The sequence below is a fragment of the Maniola jurtina genome, chromosome 8 (assembly GCF_905333055.1).
Source record: "Maniola jurtina chromosome 8, ilManJurt1.1, whole genome shotgun sequence".
Classification (NCBI taxonomy): domain Eukaryota; kingdom Metazoa; phylum Arthropoda; class Insecta; order Lepidoptera; family Nymphalidae; genus Maniola; species Maniola jurtina.
In genome coordinates this window covers 13767874-13791716 of record NC_060036.1, presented here as the reverse complement: position 1 = coordinate 13791716, position 23843 = coordinate 13767874, and the positions used below count along the sequence as shown (strand labels likewise).

At 35.6% G+C, this 23843-nt stretch overlaps 1 protein-coding gene and 1 long non-coding RNA gene across 2 annotated transcripts in view; both read right to left on the bottom strand.

Annotated features, from left to right (window-relative positions):
• LOC123867372 (angiotensin-converting enzyme) overlaps positions 1-23843 on the bottom strand; it is a 335250-nt gene that overhangs the window by 269522 nt on the left and 41885 nt on the right. The gene's annotated exons all lie outside the window — the stretch shown is intronic.
• Positions 19546-23339, bottom strand: LOC123867404. The gene is made up of 3 exons (XR_006796412.1): positions 23265-23339; positions 20395-20398; positions 19546-19557 (listed from the first exon to the last, which is right to left on the bottom strand). It is a non-coding gene; the product is annotated as an uncharacterized LOC123867404 (long non-coding RNA).

Here is a 23843-nt window from a genome sequence, read left to right as displayed (position 1 = left end):
GTAAAACTGTTCTTAAGGCATCGTTTATTTTGTGTATTGATTTTGCTTTTACACACTAATCTATTGATATTACATTTTCATATTACTTTTAACCCCCGACCCAAAAAGAGGGGTGTTATAAGTTTGACGTGTGTATCTGTGTATCTGTCTGTGGCATCGTAGCTCCTAAGCTAATGAACCTTTTTTGTTTGAAAGGGGGCTTGATCGAAGTGTTCTTAGCTATAATCCAAGAAAATCGGTTCAGCCGTTTGAAAGTTATCATTTTTTTATAGTTGACGAATCAGGCAAATATAGCTACCAGAACAATACTCAAAAGACTCACTGGATATGTCAGGATTCACGTTTTAAAATGATCATGCCGAATGTGGGCCCAAATAACGACATTCTCTTGTTATCAAACAACATGAACTCTACGTTCTCACACATGAATCTAGCGTCTCTATAGACGAGCCTAACGACCCTAACCGGCCGTCTCCTCCAAATCCCCTTACAACGGCCCCGAACCAACCAAACAACTTGGTTATCATAACCTTAACACGTCAAACAAACCGTAATCACATCAAATGTGATGCGACATCTTGAAAGCTTTACTAAATAAAATCAAACAGGAACAAACTCACATAAGAAACAGCAACAGAGACACGTGTAGCCTGTATCCCGAAATAAAAGCTCGAATCGACAGTATACCACTCTATTTATGTCCCTTCGAATTTTAATATCTAGACAATTCATGAAAAACCAAGATGGCATTCAATGGAAAAGCAAGGAACAACGTGGCAAGTATCGCACGACACGCAAGCGACCTCTCCTTTTTTTCCTCTCTCATCTGGCTTTACAAAGATTAGCCAGTGTCAAGTTTGTAGTTATTTGTAACGAGTTAGTTAAACTATACAAGTATGGACCCCGTCTGTGCCGGCGCTCACCGACATACGCACGGCACCCCCTTAGAGCGCTTTTCAGTCAGTTTTAACAAAAAAAAAAAAAACACTCCAAAAAGGCAGAGCACGCCCGCCAGCTAACACCAACACAGACGAAGTCCAAGCGACCTATCTTCCTGCCACCCCAAACCAGAATACCTACCACAGAATGCCTCACCTTTCATTGTTTTTTAACCCCCGACCCAAAAAGAGGGGTGTTATAAGTTTGACGTGTGTATCTGTGTATCTGTGTATCTGTGTGTCTGTGTATCTGTGTATCTGTGTATCTGTGTATCTGTGTATCTGTGTATCTGTGTATCTGTCTGTGGCATCGTAGCGCCTAAACGAATGAACCGATTTTAATTTAGTTTTTTTTGTTTGAAAGGTGGCTTAATCGAGAGTGTTCTTAGCTATAATCCAAAAAAATTGGTGCAGCCGTTTAAGAGTTATCAGCTCTTTTCTAGTTTTCTTGTAGAAAAGAAGGTTACATAACCGTTAGGTTCATAATATTATGTCAATTGACAAAATATGTCAAGCTGTCAAGATGGACGTTGCCTTGATACATAATTATTTATTTGAAAATGATGTTTTGGAAAATTCAGATACTTTGTCGGGGGTGTTATAAATTTTTAATTTACACTTGTTTTAAATGTAAAGCCAACATAATCAAAGTTCACCAACCATAAACAACCAAAAATCTTTACTCGGAGTTATTAAATTTAAATTATGACACGAAATCTGACTCAAGTCCAAGACCTTATTTAATGTCTAGATCCGACATAGTTATTACTGTAACATTTACATGTCGGGGGTGTTATAAGTTTTTAATTTACACTTGTTGATATTATATTAAATTCATTATCATATCATTGTCAACCGGTTGATGGACATAGGGACTTCCACACGTCATGGTTGCGCCCGCGCAGCCTTAAACCAGCGTCTCCCTGCGACTCGTTTGATCTCGTCTGTCCACCTTGTGGGCGGTGCGCTCCGCTTTCCGGTGCAAAGTCGCTATTTTAGCACTTTTTAACCCCAACCTTGTAAAAAAAAACTTGTAAGTAGGTACTGTTATTACATTTAATTTCAAAAAGAAAAATCTAGTACATTTTTTTTAAATTTTATACATAATATGAGTAAGGTTTCCGTTATACGCATAAGATAATGTTGCAATATTTTAGTAATCCGCCGATTTCTTTGTTGGTATGTATGTGTCATGTATAACATGTGACATGTCATGCATGTTGAACCACAAATAATGCAATATTAAACTCCTCTACTTTAATATAGCCCTTAATCTGTAAGATATAAGGGATATGTATTTGTCTTAGGCTGGCGTGTATTAGGTAATATTTCTTCGGAAGTCATGTTCTGTATGTCTTGGTCATACCGTGAGATTTACCAATACGAGCCAATACCTACACAGCAATGCATCATGGTGCATATTTTATGCAAGAAAACTGTAGAAGGGACCATAGACTGAAGTGTATATCATGTTTAATTGGTTTAAATAACTGATTTTATAAGCTTACTTGCCTAAAACCTCGAACTAAGTACGGTAAATTCTAAGATTTTCTAGTAAAATCTAAGTTTAGTATACTCAAGAGAGACTTAGGGTCAAATCCTACTGATTTTGCAAATTTTGATAATAATACCTATGTAAATAATATTTAAAATTATTTAGAAACCTTAAAGAGTAGGTAAAAATACTCTAGACGTAAAAAATATCAAAAATTGAAAAATTGTAAATGAGACTTAAAATTTAATATTGTTCATCTAAAAATTGCTTAACAGTAAGTATGTCTAGCTAAGTATTCGTTAATATAACATTCGTATCAGAAATTACCTAACTTCGACCGCGTCACCCATACCTTGCCTGGCTCTACCATAATGACAATAACTTACGTCATTTGTACCAGTTTAGATAACTGGGTGCAAAGAAAGTAATAAATCCTAAATCATCTGGTAGGCATTACGCTTAATAAACATGTCCTGCTAAAATAACACCTAACTCTACCCTTTATATAAAATATGCAAATGTATGTTGGTTGTTCAAACACGACGACGGGCAAAGGATTGACGTGATTTTGCTTGGATACCTATAATTGCATTTTATCCCAGAAAATCAAAGAATTCTAGGACCTAGAATATATTATAGAAAAATCATTAACACTGAACTAAAGAATTATGATCGACAAATTTATAAGTATGTATGCCAATTTATAAACATATTTCATTTATGAAAATTAAGAAAATAAATAATACATGACAAGATCAAATTTTGCAACAAATTAATACAATGTTAGATTCAAAATATGTATGTTGCAAAATAAATTTAAGCATTTATCAAAGCATCGTTTATTTAAATTCATCTTTTATGCAAAAGAAACAAGCATTAGAAGATAGTCTGCTGTATTCCTTTATTGACGACATAGTGTTGTCTTTGCCTAGAGCAGCAATGCCCCGCAAAACAATCTTAAAACTGTTTGATGTGCAAGGATACCAGTCGTCCTTTTCTACCACACAAAGTAACAACATTAAGAATTCTTCAACACTAATTAATAAACTTAAATAAGTTTTCTTTGATCTTTTCTTTCATTCCATCTGCATCGCTAAGAGAAAAAATAGGTATCTATTACCTACTCTACAAGTATTTTAAAGAAGCTTTTTGATTTTCCGGGATACAAAGTAGTCTTTGTCGTTTCCAGGATGTAAACATCTTTATACCAAATTTTGTCGAAATTTATTGAATGAATGAGTCTTTAAAATGCCACGCGAACTTTTGCAGGATAAAAGGTAGCCAATGTCCGTCTCTAAATTTCATCAAAATCGATTTAACGGATGTGCCGATAAAAGGTAACAGACAGGCAGAAAAACATACTTACTTTATTAATATTAATACCAGTACAAGTATCGAGATTATTAATATTTTTAGTTAACAAGATAGGATTACAAGATTCTAAACTGCATCTGCGTGAAATTCGCTACTCCATGATCTCAAATCTCAATGCATTGTGAATTCCAGCGTAGCATTGACCTTTGATAGTAAAACAACGATTAAAATTCGAATAATTTATAAGTAGGCATATTTTATGGGCATTTCGACAGTTATATGCCTACTATAATCTAGCACAAATGCATTTTATTTTTTAAGCTATTGTAAAGGTGAACGCATACAGCCGCAAGACATAATTTTATAAAAGATCAATCAATACATGCAGCTGCAAAACCCACAAAACTTGTGGGAATGGCATTTTTCACAGAGTTTTCAGTACTGAAAAAGCAATTGGCGTAAGCACTAGAATCATTTTCTTCGAAGCTTCCGATCCAGTCGAATACTGCTATTTTGTCAGATTCAAAAAACTATTTCATACACTTAAATGGCTCTTAGTATGATATATTGAGACTTTACTTACAGTTCGGAAAGAAAATTCGACTGAGAAGAGCCGGCATTCCTATTCTATTTTTCCTTTAATGACTTAAAAGTTAAACAAGTAGCTTCTCGGTCAAAGGGTTAAGAGTCGCTCTGTATGCGGTTCATAAGACCTTGTTACTGACGGAGCGGACAATGAAATCATGAGAGATATGAGCTAATAGCCTAACTCCAGAAGGTCTAAAGCGCCGCGCTAACCGCGTCGCTTACGCGTTTCTCTGAGAAGGTTTCTGCGATTCATTTATCTTATAAGCCATTCAATAAAAATTAAAGTATACTGTAGGTTTACTGTAATGATAAGCACAATTTTATCTTTGATTTCATCCAAGCTTTGATGGTTACCAATCGACGCTAGTATACAATTTGAAAAATGCTATCGAGAAGAGAAGAATCAAGTTAAAAATTATTTAAATTATTAAAATTGGCGTTTGCAAACAAAAATAATACAACTAAACTTTATTTAAACTATTCAATAGACAAGTGTAAATTAAAAATTTTCAACACCCCCGACAAATCATTTTCAAATAAATAATTATGTATATCTAGGCAACGTCCATCTTGACAGCTTGACATTTGTCAAATTGACACTTGAATATTATGAACCTAAGGGTTATCAGCTAACCTTCTTTTCTACAAGAAAACAAGAAAATAGCTGATAACTTATAAACGGCTGAACCAATTTTTTTGGATTATAGCTAAGAACACTCTCGATCAAGCCACCTTTCAAACAAAAAAAAGTAAATTAAAATCGGTTCATTCGTTTAGGCGCTACGATGCCACAGACAGATACACAGATACACAGATACACACGTCAAACTTATAACACCCCTCTTTTTGGGTCGGGGGTTAAAAACAGTTACTTCACATGATCTATTTTGCAATGTTTACTAAGTTATAACTTGCAAAATGTCAAAATTAAACGCCCACTAATATTTTGCTGACGGAGTTAATATGGAAATATAAAATAACAATAAATTATTGCTTATAAATAGAATTGAGTTTGTATGCAAATAGCTTGCGAAATAGTAGTCAAAAAATTTGAATGTTATTTATGATTGTTATTAGATACACCTAAACTCATTTCTAGAACAAGTGTAAATTAAAAATTTATAACACCCCCGACAAGTGAAGGTTACAGTAACTAGAAAAGAGCTGATAACTTTCAAACGGCTGAACTAATTTTCTTGGATTATAGCTAGAACACTCTCGATCAAACCACCTTTCAAACAAAAAAAACTAAATTAAAATCGGTTCATTAGCTTAGGAGCTACGATGCCACAGACAGATACACAGATACGCAAATCAAACTTAAAACACCCCCCTTTTTGGGTCGAGGGTTAAAAATAGGCGTAATTCCAACGCGTCGATTAGCTATTATTATCACTCAAAAATCTTGAAGCTCAAGCAAAATTCATTCACCTGGCCTCTCTCGTGGTGAGGCGCAGTTAGGGGGAAGGGGTGACACACACAAATAAAGGGGTCACGACTCTCAGCAATGAGGCATATGACTATAAAGAAAGATAATATGTAAGTAGACATGGGTGCCACAGTAAAATGATCGCAGTAAAGTCACTTTCGTTACTATACTCCACTAGCATTGACCCCGTTTCTGGAGACCAGTGAGCGCTTCACTTTCCTCGTCAGTGCACTCTCGTTTTCGTTGCAACGGTCATTGAACGACTTCTTGATGAAATCGTGTTTGTATGCATAAGTGTGTCAATAAAAGTCAGACGAATATAACAAGCTACTTTTCAAATGTATCTACAATTCTATATTATGCAGGTATACCTACTAATATGTTAATTAATGATCTGTTGTTTTGGCTATGACCTTTTCACGACCAAGCTTAATTTGATACAGAGTTAGTTTGTATCCCGGAGACGGAGACTTTATCCCGGACAATGAAAGAGTTAACCTGTTAACCTGTTCAGACACGCTGGCCCCTTCCCATCTACATGGAACCAACAACGATTTGGTGCGGCTTGTGAAGCGGCCGAAAAAGCTAATGTGTGCAAATACAGGGGTCTAGGCTCCGAATATGACTTTGTTCCATTCGGTGTAGAGACCCTTGGTCCGTGGGGTCCTATCGCTATAAGCCTTTTTAAGGAAATATCAAAAAGGTTAGTCGACATCACAGGAGACCGAAGAGCTGGCAGCTACCTCGGCCAAAGAATTAGTCTAGCCATTCAAAGGGGGAACGCTGCCAATATCTTCGGAACCTTGCCTAAAGGAACTTCCTTTAATAATTTATTTTAGCTATTATATTATATTTTTTAAGGTTTTTTAGTTTTAGATTCATTATTTAAAAAAAAAAAATTCACGTGGATGAAGTCTCGGGCGTCATTTAATTTTTTATAAGAAGTTCGCAGCGCAGTGAAAATCTCCCTGGAGAGAGGGAGAAACTTAGATTTTAAAGACAAGGATTTAATAGGATATTCTAAGGAAAAATGCTAAGTAAATAATTCAGTGGATGATTCGATCTGGTTTTCAAATATTGTAAAATGTTTCTTATAGAATGAAGAATTATAAACAGTTCCTCAAAATGAAAATAATGTCGTTTTTTTACCCACGGCTCTTTAATTCTTAATCTTATCATAGAACCCTTGGATCTCATCAATTAATAACAATAGGCAACCGCTAATTAATTAGCATAATATTAAGTAATCAACATTTCAAAGTACGCGGAACTTCCGCTAATATAACTTTGACAATAGTTTTTTTTTTATCTCTCTCGTCTGGCTTTACAAAGATTAGCCAATGTCAAGTTTGTAGTTATTTGTAACAAGTTAGTTAAACTACACAAGTATGGACCCCGTCTGTGCTGGCGCTCGCCGACATACGCACGGCACCCCCTTAGAGCGCTTTCCAGTCAGTTTTAACAAAAAAAAAAAAAACACTCCAAAAAGGCAGAGCACGCCCGCCAGCCAACACCAATACAGACGAAGTCCATCACCCCCCTTAAACGACGCGCAAAAACTTTGACAATAGTTTGACATTGTATCTAATTCCGTTGTACACTAAACTGACAGATCTAAACCACAGTCTAAACATAGTGCTTGCTATCTGTTTCATAATGCTCCCTGACTGTGGCAAAAGATAAAGATAGATAGAGAAGATAGATTCAGATCTGTTCTGTATCAACAAAAGAGCTAACCCCCTTGAAATAATGATAAGTAATAAAATTAAGGCGAAATGTTAAAGGAACCGATTTATGGACTTATACATACATATTTTAGTCAAAAAAAAAATTGCAATGCGAATTTTTTCGTAGAATTCTCTGACATATATTAAGAATGTGCAGCTCCCAGATAAGTCGACAAGACTTAAGGGCGCTAAGAATATAAAATGTAAATATTTATAAGATTAATGTTAATAATAAATTAATAAAAATTAAGTTTAACTTACCTATTTAAAGTTCTATCATAATCATACGAAGAATTTTTCCGAAGAAATTGTATGAAATGAATACGACTGTATACAATAACTTCTATAATAATATGTCAAAAAGTCTGAAGATATCGTCTGGTTTACACTTAGGGCTGAAAATTTCAAGTGTGGTCTAAATGTTTGGGCGGAAAACTTCAAACGGTAAACAACCAGAGTGTGCGAAGCCATAGCTAAAAAAACAAGTGCCATCTATGAATCACACATGGTATTCATATACGGACTGACTAGTGCCCGCTCGAGACAGCAACACAGAAAGTGAAAGCCATGTTATGTATTAATTCACCCGTTTGCCGCGTTACTGTTTTAGCAGCACATACTCGTATCAATACATAGATACAATAATTTTACATTTCCCCTCTTTTATATAAAAAATTACTCTTAGGTATTACCCTTCCCCCTCCAACTAAGCGTAAAGCTAAGTATAGGTACGACAACAGTGCAACGGGTGGAGTTTGAACCGTTGACCTTTCGGTTATCAGATCCCTCTTTTAACCATTGAGCTATTGAGGCTTATTATTATACAAGATACAATAACCTACTATTCAAAATCACAAGTTCAAAAACAAAATATCAAAAAAGATAAAAAAATAGTTATCACCATTGTTCTATAACTACTATAAATCTATGGTTATTATAACAATATATTTTTGTCGGCATGCCTTTTTGAGCAATAACATGCTGAAAAGATTTCTATAGTGAGGTCACTTATTACGTATAGGTATATCTACCGCAAATGACTGCTGTCTGTTAAAAGCAGTCAAAATTAGCGACATACAATTATATCCCGCTGGTTTGGCCAAGGCATAAAATAGTAAAACAACGACTAAAAAGTTTTGTGGACATTAGATCCAAAATGTACTTACCTGCACGTTTTCAGCAAGTCTGGAACCCTTACCTGAAATAAAATAAAGAAAATTAAAAATGAATCAGGAACATTGTTTTTACTTCTTATTTATTTATTTATCATACTTATTATTAAAAACTCGAAAGTTTGTATGTATGGATTGATGTCGCTTTCACGCAAGAACTACTGAACGTATTTGGCTGAAATTCTGAACGGAGAGAGATAAAGTCTGGATTAACAGATAAGATACTTTTTGTCCCGGAAAATTAATGAGTTCCTACGTGTTTTTGAAAAACCTAAATCAACGAAGTCGCGGGCATCGGTTAGTCTTAGGTATGTGAAAGTCCTTAAGGGTCTAATGTCTGTATTGCAACAGAAAAGATTTTCGTGTGGGCATAGGTATCTAAACGGTCGCGCTCTGATTCCTGCAACACCTCATAATAAAATTAATACTCAAGACATTCTGAAATGAGAATACACCTACTTCTATTGTACCTATTATAAATTGCTATGGTCAGGCGGACACCCCTGCCAGACACCCTTGTTTAAATTCTTAAAGTATTAAGATTCTTGGCTGTATATGAGACAGATAAAGTTTTACATTGTATGAATAACGTTTTACTCGAAAAACCAAGTAGGTAATTGCTAAATTCATTATAATAATAACAAATACTATTGAGTAGGTATATTTTGTTAATAGCTCTAGATAACTCAAAAATTGTCTGTTATTAAGCAAACTAGACCATGGAACGGCCTGAATTTTGAACATTCATAATTAAAACTATGATACATAATAGCGATCTAGTATGAGCACGAATGAGATAGAGTTCCGTAGTCAAGCTAGTAGTTAAAAACTTTGTCGGTCATTATTTCGGAAACGGCAGCTTTTTTCCAAAAAATCTAAATACTATATGGTGACTGGACTGATGACATTACATTGACAGGATTAGCAAGCTGAAGTGGCAACCTGCCAATTGCCACTTGCCGCTCATGTCTGTCGCAGAACCGACGCTGAAGGGGCAGACGTGTTCTGGAGTGGAGACCACATACTGGTAAGCACAGTGTGGGACGACCTCCAGCCAACTGGACCGATGACCTGAAGAAGGTAGCGGGAAGCGGGTGAATGAGGAAGGCGGAGGACCGAGGCGATGTACAGCATACATACAGGCTGATGGAATGGAAGGTAATGGATGATTGACTGATCTGTAGCTTAGATTACTGGACGGATCGGGCTGAAATTACATGCAGATATCTAAGTAGGTATTATGACGTAGACAATAGACATCCATTAAGTAAGGATTTTGAAAATTCAACTTCTACGGGGGTAAAATAGGGGTTTGAAATGTGTGTCTACGCAGATAAAGTCGCGGGCATAAGCTAAACAAGTCAGTAAGAGTAGATTGCAATCGTTACAATGTGACTGTCATTTTACCACAAACGGTTGTCCTGTTTTTTAACCCCCGACCCAAAAAGAGGAGTGTTATAAGTTTGACGTGTGTATCTGTGTATCTATCTGTGGCATCGTAGCTCCTTAACTAATGAACCGATTTTAATTTAGTTTTTTTTGTTTGAAAGGTGGCTTGATCGAAAGTGTTCTTACCTATAATCCAAGAAAATCGGTTAAGCCGTTTGAAAGTTATCAACTCTTTTCTAGTTACTGTTACCTTGTCGGGGGTGTTATAAAATTTTAATTTACACTTGTTATTTATTTATCCAAAGTTACAAAAAAAAATTCACATCTTATTGTTGGCTCCAGCTTAAACCACGTGGGCTTATGTGCTGGAGTACCTACAGCCTTTGAATAGCCTTCTATATAATTAAACCATCAATAACAAAGTAGGTAAAGCGTAAAACAATGTAAAAACGCTAAATAACAATTAATCATAAACAACTCAGTAACCGCATAATAACCGGAAATATTAACATACATATGGAAAATCAATCAAATCGAATTACAATCGAGCGCCCTAAATATTTGATAATAACTTATGTATAATATGTTATTAAATGTTACGTTCAAATATTTATTTAAAACTAGTTTTATACATGCTAGGTTAATTTAGTAATACCCACGAAGTCCGCGTAATTTATATAGACTAGGTTTTTCAAAAATTCCGTGGGAACTCTTTGATATTTCGGGATAAAAAGCAGCCCTAAGTCAGATTCCACAATGTAACCTATCCCTGTAGCAAATACTTGATCTCTGGTACTTCATCCTCGTGAATAATTTTTATTTTTGAAATCCCGTGAAAACTATTTTTTTTTTTACAAAAGAATATTAGGCATGTTAAATGACTAATATTCCCCTTTCCTCTCCAACTAAGCGTCAGGCTTGTGCTAGGAGTAGTTTGTACCGTCGACCTTTCGGTTTTCAGTCCACTCCTTTACCGGTTGATCTATTGAGGCTATTTGATTCTCCGGGACAAAGGATAGAAAAAAAAGAAAGAATAGGATTCGCGTGCGATGCTTCTTCTGCTTGAGGTCTTTTGGCTTTAATGTTCAAGTAGGTTAGAGGCACCAAACCCAATGAGTGGCACAACTTTCAAAAACCGGCCAAGTATGAGCCAGACCCGCGCACCAAGGGTTCCGTACTCGGGTATTTTTCCGACATTTGTGGCACGATAAATCATAAACTATTATGCATAAAAATAAATAAAAATCTGTTTTAGAATGTACAAGTAAAGCCCTTTCAGAATAATATGACACCCCACTTGGTATAGTTATCTCACTTTGAAAATTGAAAATACTAATTATTTGTTCATGAATACATTTTAATTTAATTTTTGTGGTTTGTAACCACAAACGGATTTTTGCTTTACCTACTTGTGCTATGACTTACTTGCTGAATTTCATGATTCTAGGTCAGACAGACAGACAGACAACAAAGTGATCCTATAAGAGTTCCGTTTTTCTTTTTGAGGTACTGAACCATAAAATAAACGTTTTTCTTTCTTTCTTTCTATGTCCGTCCTCGGAATGTAAGCTAACTCTTGACCAAACTTTTCATTTATGCTCGTTTCATATTTTGCCTAAGTCAATCTTTCACTATCGCAATTCGCCACAATTTAAATTTTAGGGCAATTTCCCCTTATAAGTAATTTATGCTTACATTTTAGAACCAATCCCAATTTTATTATATATTATACTAGCTGATGCCCGCGACTTCGTTCGCGTGGATGAAGGTTTTTTAAAAATCCCGTGGGAACTCTTTAATTTTCCGGGATAAAAAGTAGCCTATGTGCTAATCCAGGGTATAATCTATCTCCATTCTAAATTTCAGCCAAATCCGTCCAGTAGTTTTTGCGTGAAGGAGTAACAAACACACACACACACACACACACACACACACACACACACACACACACACACACACACACACACACACACAAACTTTCGTCTTTATAATATTAGTGTGATACTTATATACACTTTTACTTTCTTTCAAAATCCAAGGTGATTTCAAGAAGTAAGTGAGTACTATCAATTACGTTTTATTCTTCCTAATGTTAAGTATACTCTTAACTAGTCCACTGTATTATGCAAATATTAGAATCCAGGCCATTTAATAGTTAATCGCGAGAGTTACGTCATTGCGAGCTAAGCCAACCATGGCTCGCTGCACTATACTTAATACAAGTGCATTAGAAGTTATTACAATATTGAGCTACGAAAAAGAATAATAATATATTATCATCATGAACCCGTCGTCGGCCCACTATTGAGGACGGGTGTCCTATCAAAATGAGAAGGCCGGTTACAGTCTGCCACGCTGGCCCAGTTCGAATTAGTAGATTTCACACACCTTTAAGGAACGTTATGGAGAACTCTTAGTACTATCCAACACTAGCTTCTCCTTTCAGCAAAGGTTGCCTGATAGAGATTGCTTTAAGCAATAAGGCCGCCTTTGCACACAATTGTTTTTTCTGTTTTCTTCCTTCTGTGTTGTTTGTTTACATGTTTTTGTTTGCAATAAAGATTTCTATCTATCAATCTATCTAACTCTCAGATATGCAGGTTTCCTCAAGATTCCTTCACCGTTAAAGCGAGTGATATTTAATACGCACATAACTCCGAAAACTTAGAGGTGCGTGCCCGGGAACGAACCCCCGACCTCCAAATTCAAATTCAAATTCAAAATATTTTTATTCAATTAGACTTTTACAAGTTCTTTTGAATTGTCAAAAGCATCTACCACTGGTTCGGAATGCCTCCCGAAAAGAAGGCTGACGTCGTAACCCCTTGGCTTCATGATAGCATAATATTAAGTACCAGCTAATGCCTGGCATGCGTTGACTCATGCGCCATTTAAGTATTATTATTATGTTGATGGTACTACCACAAGTAGATAGTGGTACCACGTCAGAAATTTCCTGCATATTCTACAACAACTGTACAAAGTTTCAACTCAAGCTGACGAACGAAGCGCGAATGTATAGATAATGAAAAGACAGACAGACCGACAGACAAACATCAAAAGTTTATTTTCGTTCCATCATCAGGCCTGGTCACTTCATCGTAACTAGGTCATCGTTTCTAGACCTTGTTTCAACATACCAACTTTAAAACAAATAGGTGTACAAAATCATAGACTACGATATGCTTAGAAAATGTAAATAATTCTTTACGGCTATGATTCCATGCAAGAATCGAAAAGTTTTTATTCACTAAGTCGGCCAATAATAAAGTGCGTTATAAAAAGATACATAAAATGTTACTACATGTTAATTAGGTCTCTGTTACCACCAAATGAGGAAGGTAGTGTGGGAAAATATCGTTAATCGAGGGAAGCGGCGCCCTAATGTATCCAATTTTATCGATAAAAACTAGGGAAACCTATCGATACTGCAACCGCGGGAGAATCGACTGCTCCGTACAATTACGAGGAAAAGTGTTAAGCAAAAATAGACAGGACTTCTAGTGGAGTGTAATTTGTAAAAGATTATGTTTGCATTCAGACTTCTGTATTGTTGTTTATTGTAGTGGACCCAGACTCGATTTGACAGCTGATGTTGCCAGTGTGAATATAGTGATAATCTATATACATATAATAAAATTGTAGAAAAGTGGTGTCTGTACAATGGAAATATATAAAAAAAAGTAGCAGGGGTTGTTATTATATCGATGCCGAACCCGAAATTGTAATTAAATTTTTTTTGTCTGTTTGTCTGTTTGTCTGTGTGTTTGTGCACGCTAATATCAGAAACGACTTATTCAATTTAGATACGGTTTTCACTAATATATTGTAGTAAGCTTCACTTAACATTTAGTGTTTATTTCATGTCAATCGGTTTATTTGTCATTTATCTGCTGATGTTTGTGGCATGGAAGTGTAAATTTTGACAGATCTTTAAAGTGATGTTTAGTCAAAAACCCACTCCCCAGCGGAGAAATTATATCCTGAACAAAATCTGTCAGTGGCAAAGGGAGTCTGTCAGGGGTGACGAACGGTGAACGCAGGAGTTATATATTACTAGCTGATGCCCGCAATTTTTGAACTCTTTGATTTCCCGGGATAAGAAGAAGCCTATGTGCTAATTCAGAGTATTATTTATCTCCAATCCAAACAGCCAAATCCGTCCAGTAGTTTTTGCGTGAAGAAGTAAAGAACATGCATACATACACACAAACTTTCGCCTTTATAATATTAGTCTGATTCAAATTTTCTGCTTGACAGTCCTTCATACAACAATTAATTTTACGGAAGAACACGCATGCGCCATCCCAGTATTCGCGCGCGTATTCGATCGGAATTGCATAATGTTAGTGTTGTTCCATCATTATCGTTATCTGTTTACGGGCGATAAAGCAACAATGCTGTTTGACTCGATCTACCTCTATGGTCTAGTGGCTGAATCTGTGGACCATGGGGTCCAACTTTTGAATCCCGAGTAAAAAAAAAATAGGCTAAGTATTTATCTGGCAAGTTTTCTTTTTCTTTTAATTCTCGGTGTTTCTCTACGAGGTGGTCACTGGTCACAATATAAAATAATCCATACTAATATTATAAATGCGAAAGTGTGTCTGTCTGTCTGTCTATCTGTCTGTCTGTCTGCTACCTTTTCACGGCCCAACAGTTTAACCGATTCTGACGAAAGGTACAAAGTTAGCTTATATCCCGGGGACAAAGTCGCGTGTATCCTCTAGTAAATAAATATTTTTTATTGGGACCCAAAGCGCAAAAACTGACACATACAAAGCACACAAACATACATACAAATATCACAAATACTTCTATTTACTTCAACCGGGAAAATCACCGCCACTTAGTAGATATAGGTATAATATTAGCACTATAATTATCTTCCGCGATGGGTCATATTCATTAAAAGGATGGGTAGACATTGTCATTATTATACGATAACGAAAATAAACTACTTGAAAAAAAAAAAAAGAAAAAACCACACATTACCAGTTTTAGCTATGGGTTAGATTATTCCGGCGCCTCTAATACGCATTAAAGTCAAAAGACTTCAAGTAGAAGAAGCGCCGGAATAAACTGTGTCATGTGTGGCGCAACCAAAAAACTTCAACCATAGGAACCTAATCATTCTAAAATATCCCAAATAAATATCATTTTATTTTAATTACAACTAAGTCCATATAAACAACGGGTTGTGATACATAAACTAAGATTAGATATATAATGCATAACAAAATACGTAATTGGGTTACCTAAGCGCATTGTTCAACGTTTTACAAGTCGGATAATTGCCGTAAATTTCCATCTGGAAGACTATAGTTATGTGAAAACTGGAGTCAATATAAAATATATCGATGTTTTTATTTTTTGTAGGTATATCGCGAACCTGTAACGACCGCGATAGCCCAGTAGTTAAGATGTCCACCTCCTATTCGGGAGATTGGGGGTTCGATCTCCGGCACGCACCTCTAACTTTTCGGAGTTAGTAATGTGCATTTTAAGTAATTAAATACCTTTTGCTTAAGCGGTGAAGGAAAAGATCGTGAGGAAACCTGCATCCCTGAGAGTTCTTCATAATATTCTCAAAGGTGAGTGAAGTCTCATTCTAAGAGAAGACCTTATTTGTTCTTAAACGATTTTTTTTGTACCGTCTACTACGTATTGAAATACTACGTATTGATTTTAACAAAAACTATCTGACAAGGTGTACCACTCGAAAGGGGAAACCAATTTTTTTTGACTCGAGCTTTTTAGTATGTGCTATGATTTGTAATTTTTAAATTTAACTAAGCTTCTTATTAGCGGTAATAAGTTTTTATACTATACTACATTTAATGGATGAAACTTTAAGAAAAAATAAGTAAATAGGGTACAAATTTTTCTTGTAACCATAAACTGAAAAAATTAGGAGGTTCTCGTAGTTATTAGAAATGCACTGCATTGCATGTCTCTTTATCGATGTAAGTATCACAATTACATAACCTATAAAGATAGGTTAATCATTTTATATCGATAAAATAATATCGATTCAACAATTACGACCTCACTACTCGTTACATTATTTTCAAAGTGATTACATTATAAATGATTGTCACCTAAGATGTTCACATAATTATTTCTTCTACTAATTGATAAAGCGCAAATCACATTTGCGCGTAGTTGAAGTGCAGTTAGGCGTCTTTACTTAAATACTAGCTGATGCCCGCGACTTCGTTCGCGTGGATGTGGGTTTTTTAAAATTCCCGTGGGAACTCTTTGATTTTCCGGAATAAAAAGTAGCCTATGTGCTAATCCAGGGTATAATCTATCTCCATTCTAAATTTCAGCCCAATCCATCCAGTAGTTTTTTCGTGAAGGAGTAACAAACATACACACACACACACACACACACACATACAAACTTTCTCCTTTATAATATTAGTGTGATTACATAGGATACTGAAATGTTCTTCTATCTAGAGATACATTTTTTAACCCCCGACCCAAAAAGAGGGGTGTTATAAGTTTGACGTGTGTATCTGTGTATCTGTCTGTGGCATCGTAGCTCCTAAACTAATGAACCGATTTTAATTTAGTTTTGTTTTTTGTTTGAAAGCTGGCTTGATCGAGAGTGTTCTTAGCTATAATCCAAGAAAATCGGTTTGAAAGTTATCATCTCTTTTCTAGTTACAGTAACCTTCACTTGTCGGGGGTGTTATTAATTTTTAATTTACACTTGTTAAATTTCGATACAAGCTAGTTAGTTGCTTCTGTTAAGGCCACACATCATTATCAACCGATCACAGCTGGGTATAGGCCTGTTGTGGACATCCAAACACTACGGTCTTGCGTCGCCTGAACTCATAAGGCCACACGCTGAGCAACAAAAGTCGACAAAGCTATGCAAGGGCAAAGAAAGCGTTTAGTTTTAAATCGGAAACAATAAAAAACATTAGGCAATATGATATGTTAATAACGATTAATATCATAGTGTATTGTTCCACGCAATTTATGTTCATAAACATAGCGAATGCAATAGTTATTAGGAAATTGTCTTCGAGATACTTGGAGGACATTTGTGCTTGTTCTTGAGTAATCCTATTACTACGGATGTTAGAAATCGTACTTGAACACGGTTTTATTTTAACTGAATGATTGACATGGACAAATGTTTAAAGAAAATTGTAATAACTTAATTATTCATACTAATATTATAAACGCGAAAGTGTGGCTGTCTGCCTGTCTGTCTGTATGTCTGTCTGCTTTTAACGTCTCAACAGTTTAACCGATTTTGATGAAATTTGGTACAGAGTTAGCTTACACCCTCGGGAAGGTCATAGGCTTTAACGACGAAGAAAAGTTCATGAGGAATGCCTGAGAGTTGTTCATAGTGTGTAAGATGCTGCACTTAGTCAGCTTGGTGGAGTATAATTTAAGATCTTCTCATTCTTAGAGGAAAGCAGTGCTCAGTAGCGGGCCAGCGATGGGTTGAAGTGATGATTATTCTCTTTTTAACCAATTGTACCAAATGAAAAATAATTTATTTGACTCTACATTTAACCATGTTCAAGAAAATGGTACCTACTATAGGTATTAGTATAGTACATTATATAACGATATTCAAATAAAGGCAAAGCACTTACGTTTAGTCTAATAAAACAATTTGGTTAAGAAACAAAAGTAACAGACAAAGTAGATCAAACGCAACTAGAATCTCGATAACAACTCGAGATTCTAATCTCTGACTCACCGGTCGCATAGATTGCCCCAACTACACGATCGAACTTAAAACTGGGGAAGTGAGTAAAGATTAGATATTAATAAGAGTATTATAAATGCGAAAGTGTGTCTGTCTGTCTGTCTACTAGCTGTTCAAGGCCCGTCTGTTTAACCAGTTTTAAAGTACTTGTCGGCAAGCGAACAAGTGATATTTTTAACCCCCGACCCAAAAAGAGGGATGTTATAAGTTTGAATTGTGTATCTGTGTATCTATCTGTGGCATCGTAGCTCCTAAACTAATGAACCGATTTTAATTTAGTTTTTGTTTGCTAAAAGGTGGCTTGATCGAGAGTGTTCTTAGCTATAATCCAAGAAAATCGGTTCAGCCGTTTGAAAGTTATCAGCTCTTTTCTAGTTACTGTAACCTTCACTTGTCGGGGTGTTATAAATTTTTAATTAACACTTGTAGTCTAATAAAACAACTTGGTTATGAAACAAAAGTAACAGACACAGTACCGCCTATTGTGTTTAACGTGTATTTGCATACAAATTATGTTTATGATTATAGTAGATTAATCTCAATAACGACGAGTGCGTGGGCACCTTTACCAATTTGTCATCATGTTGGTCTCTATACTTTAATTTTTATTGTATAGCTTTATTTTTATAGTTAACTCAGTGCCCAGCTAAACCAATTACTGTGGTTTTTGTGGCGCTGAATGTAAGAAAAACCCTCTGTATATATTTTTTTTTCAGTTAATATACATACATACATACTTGAGATTCTAAGTTGCGTACATCATCAAGTATTAAATAAAGTCATCGATAAAATGTTGAAAATGCTCTGAACTTTTTACTGACATTTTACTTTTATCTAAGTTGGTAAATAATAGAGCCGAACAAGTCTAGAGTTGAGACCACCTACCTGCATAGTGGCATGTTCTTTTCATGTTTTTTTTCCACTTTTTTTTGAAAATATTACAGTAAAACTTAGCTAATATCTATAAACATTATGTGTATATTATTTTTTGGTTTGTTTCTATACTCGTATTATTAAAAAAAAAACTGGCCGCGTGCTAGACGTTGCTAATGTTTTTTTTTTCTTCATTTATTTAAGGGCTTTGATACATTTAAAAGTACATGTCAGGCCTATTATAATCTAATTAAATACAACAAAATTCTTAACCTAACAAAATAAGTCTTTCTCACTACCCATAATTTGATTTAGACAGCAGCCATGTGCAGATGTCATTATCCCCAAACCAAACCGAAATATACTTCATAATCTCCTCAATAATAAAACAAATAATTGCTTTAATCTTTTCTTCGAAAGTGCAGTCCGACAAATATATGTCTTTCAATCAATTTAAATGTTATCTTGATAATAATTTGTTCAACATACCTATAGTACCTGTGCGACAGGCCGAAATGGCAATCAAGGTGGGGACGCCCCGCCTCATACACCGATTGCCAACTCAACCCGTCGCGTACATAACCTACCGAGATACTTCTCACAAGCTTCCCACGAATGACTAGATACATACAATAATTATTTATTATTATTTATGCATGATATTATGCATAACATAATATAACATAGTAAGTACTTATGACTGGTCAATGAAACGCAACAAAACTTGTATTACCATATTTTATTACAAAACCTATTCGAGAGTTCATGTCACTTTCAAGTCTATACGTATCATAAAGTTATAAAAATTAAGTTCAAGTTAGCAACAGTACCTCATTCAAGCCGTCATTGATTGAGAGACATTTGTGTAGGAGTCATGCAAAATCTCCTCTTCCCAAGGTCTACGTCTCTACCGCGACAGGTCGACATGGCAATTGGGGTATGAGGCGGGAGGACGCCCCGTACACCCGCACGTCACTCGCGCTATCCCGCACGGGGTTAGCGCAGGGGCTGTGCGGGTGTGCGGGGCGTCCCCACCCCGATTGCCATCTTGACCTGTCGCGTACTATACTTCCATATGCATAAATATTACAAATGCGAAAGTGTCTGTCTGCCTATCTGCTAACTTTTTACGTCTCAATGGACCCAATAGTTTAACCGATTTTGACGGGTACAGAGTTTAGCTTAACATCACGAGGACAGGCATAGGCCACTTTTTGACACGGAAAATTAAAGAGTTCCCACGGGATTCTTAAAGGCCCATCCGCTTAGCCGATTTATATCATCATCATTCCAAAAACAGACAAGGCAACTTTTTATCCCGGAAAATCAAAAAGAGTTCCCACGGGATTTTTAAAAACCTAAATCCACGCGGACGAAGTCGAATAAATCAGCCCGGCTAGCATAGGCAGTAGATAAAAATTATAACCCCGATTATATCCACTGATTTCCATACCATCAGTGAATATAATCGGGGGATATAATTTTTATCTACTGCCCCTGCTAGCCGGGCAGGTGGTGTTACTTTTTCCACTAAAAGAATAAAAAGGTCAATGATCAAAATCAAAACACTTGACAGGTAATTAGATGTAATATTGTTGAGGTAAACCTTTGACCCTCGCGCCTCTTGAAATACAATAATTGTTACATAAGCTCAAAAATCTCATTTGTGTTAAAACATGCTATGCAATACCTTAATATTATAAAACAGGTGACTGACTGACTGACTGATCTATCAAAGCTCAGCTCAAACTACTAGACGGATCGGGCTGAAAGGCATGCTGATAGCCTATTATTACGTAGACACCAATAAGAAATGATTTTTGAAAATTCAAGGATTTTGAAATTTCCCTACTAAGGAGGTAAAATAGGGGTTTGAAATTTGTGTAATCCACGCGGACGAAGTCGCGGGCTAAGCTATTATTGTATAAAACCCAAGCCACTTCAAATCGGCTATTTAGTTGTAGCTTTAGAAGTTGCGTGAGAAAATTACCGAAAAAAAATTAAGTTGTTTAGTTCTACAGTTATGATCGTCTAAACTAAATAATCTCTATTTATAATCACAGAATAAATGCTTATAGGTATATGGTAAATAACTAAACCTTGAAGATTAATAGGGATTTAGACCTTATTTCTTGGCATAATATCTGAACAGTTCCCTATGTTAGAAATTGCTTCTTTTCAAATATTTTTTGCAATGATTTGCAATTATTTTTGCAATCATTTCCGTGGCCAATGTTTTGAGGCACTTAAAACGCGGAACACGTAGCTTGTTACCTACTATCTAAAGTGCTACTGGTATATAGTATCACAGTGTAAAAACACATACAGTTAGTCGACGTCCTTGATCTTGTATAGAAGCAGGCGTTACTTTGCGGAAGTCCATGATACAGAGCTGTGAAAAAATATAGACTCAAATCATTTTTTCAATGTTTTAAAGATTAAACTCAACAAACTTAAGCTCTAACAAAGTCATCTAATACTAAATATGCCCACATGCATGGTACGTATAATACGGTTTGTCTCTGCGTGACCTTGACGTCGAGCGCAACGCTTGTTGTCACACGTATCACTTGCACTGTGAATAATTATAAACTCAGCCGCAATTAGAACGTGATAAGGGAAAGTGCTTGCATCTTTTATTTGTTATTTAAGAAGTTTAAATTGACGAGTTTATATTTTTTGTGATGATTATATTTTAATTACCTTGGATAATGCCTCGTGGTAAACAATTAAGTGATATAGAAAAACAAAGAATTATCGATTTGAGAAGCTGTGGTAAAACTCAAAGACAAATAGCCCACATTATTGGTAGATCACAGAGTGTGGTAAAGAACTTTTTGAAGCTAGGAATTGAAAATTATGGCAAAAGTAAACGATCTGGCCGACCTCCTAAGTTTTCTTCTACCGTGAAACGCGCCATTTTAAGGGAATTGTCGAACACTGGAGCATCGTCATCGGCGCTGGTGCACAGATATAACTTAGATTGTGATCCGAGTCTTATTAGGAAGTGGGCAAAAGCATCCGGATATTTGAAATATCGGAAATATCTTAGTAAACCTGCCTTGAAAGAGCATCACATTGCAGACCGACTTAAATTCGCAGAAAAATATTTAAAAAAGGGCAAGATTTTTAGCAACATGTTATTTTTTGTGATGAAAAGAAGTTTAATTTTGATGGTCCTGACGGTTTCAAATATTACTGGCATGATTTAAGACACGACACAAAAATAATGTCACGTCGAACACGCGGAGGTGGATCACTCATGGTATGGGGCGGCATCACTGGCCATCTAAAGACAGAATTGGCGTTTTGTAACAGTCGAATGAACGCTTCTAAATATCAAGATCTTCTACATGATTACCTTTTACCTTTCATAACCCTGACTGAAGACGAAAATATTATTTTTCAACAAGATAACGCTCCAATACATGTTGCTAAGAGTACAAAAAAGTGGTTGTATGACTTTGGTATATCGACATTACAGTGGCCAGTGTGTAGTCCGGACTTAAATCCGATGGAGAATGTGTGGGGGATTCTAGCAAGGAAAGTTTACGATAGAGAAAAGCCTCCTATAAATGATATTCAACAACTCAAACAGAGACTGCAGTCTTCTTGGTCTGAAGTTTCACACACTGTAATTAAGAAGTTAATTGATAGCGTACCTAACAGATTAATAGACGTTATTAAAAATAAGGGTAAATGGACAAAATATTAGCTAAATATAACATGCATTATGTACGTTGAGTTTATAATTTTTCACTACGAACATCCATTGAATTTTTTTATTATTTGGTTTTTTCTTCATCACTCAAAAATATAAAAGTGATCTATTTATATGAAGAGAGTAATGACTTTGTAGCATTTACTAAATGAAACGATATTTAATAATCGGTACTTATTTTATAATAAAAATTGAAAATATTGTTGAGTCTATATTTTTTCACAGCTCTGTATATAAGGAGCCAAAAGCTTAATTTGCTATAATCCGCTAAATCAGACAAATCTGTATGGTGCTGCGTGGTGCTCTTTTTAACCCCCGACCCAAAAAGAGGGGTAAGTTTGACGTGTGTATCTGTGTGTCTGTGTATCTGTGTATCTGTCTGTGGCATCGTAGTGCCTAAACGAATGAACCGATTTTAATTTACTTTTATTTGTTTGAAAGGTGGCTTGATCGAGAGTGTTCTTAGCTATAATCCAAAAAAATTGGTTCAGCCGTTTAAAAGTTATTAGCTCTTTTCTTGTTTTCTTATAGAAAAGAAGGTTAGATATCCCTTAGGTCCATAATATTCAAGTGTCAATTGACAAATGTCAAGCTGTCAAGATGGACGTTGCTTAGATATACATAATTATTTATTTGAAAAACTCAGATACTTTGGATCGTAGGCGCGGAATAGTCCAAGAAAATCGGTTCAGCCGTTTGAAAGTTATCAGCTCTTTTCTAGTTACTGTAACCTTCACTTGTCGAGGGTGTTGAAAATTTTTAATTTACACTTGTTGAAAAGTATGGCGTTTCTGACGAGCTGGTTAAAAAAAAATTTACCAGGTTTCCGAGCCCTGCCCCCGATTGTATAAGAACGTATTCGTCGTAATCACACACAGGCTGTGAAAAAAATGTGAACAGCGAATTCAACCAATCAAGGGGCAGAATTTGCTGTCGATTACGATTTTCGAAAATCGTGTTAAATCACAAAAAAAAGGTTATTTCCTATACTATGGGTACGAAACCCTCGGTGTGCGAGTACCACTCGCACTTGACGCGTTTTTTTTCGTGAAAAATAATTTAGCTTTCTTAGTTAGGTACCTATTCCAATTTATGTAGATGGGCGATGTATTAGTAAACAATGCGCATACTGATAGTACCAGTAATTACGTCCTTCAATGAAGTTCAACTAATTCTTGAAGTTACGTGGTTCGTACTATATACTAGGTTCAATGATCGATTATAGTAATTGTTACACCATTGATTGATGACCTATTATAATGTTAATCAGAATAGCTATTATGAATAGCATATTAATGCTTTACATACTTCCGATTTTTACACCTGACCCAAAAAGAGGGGTGTTATAAGTTTGACGTATGTTTCTATGTATCTGTCTGTGGCATCGCAGCTCTTAAACGAATAAACCGATTTTAATTTAGTTTTTTTTTTTAAAGGTGGCTTGATCGAGAGT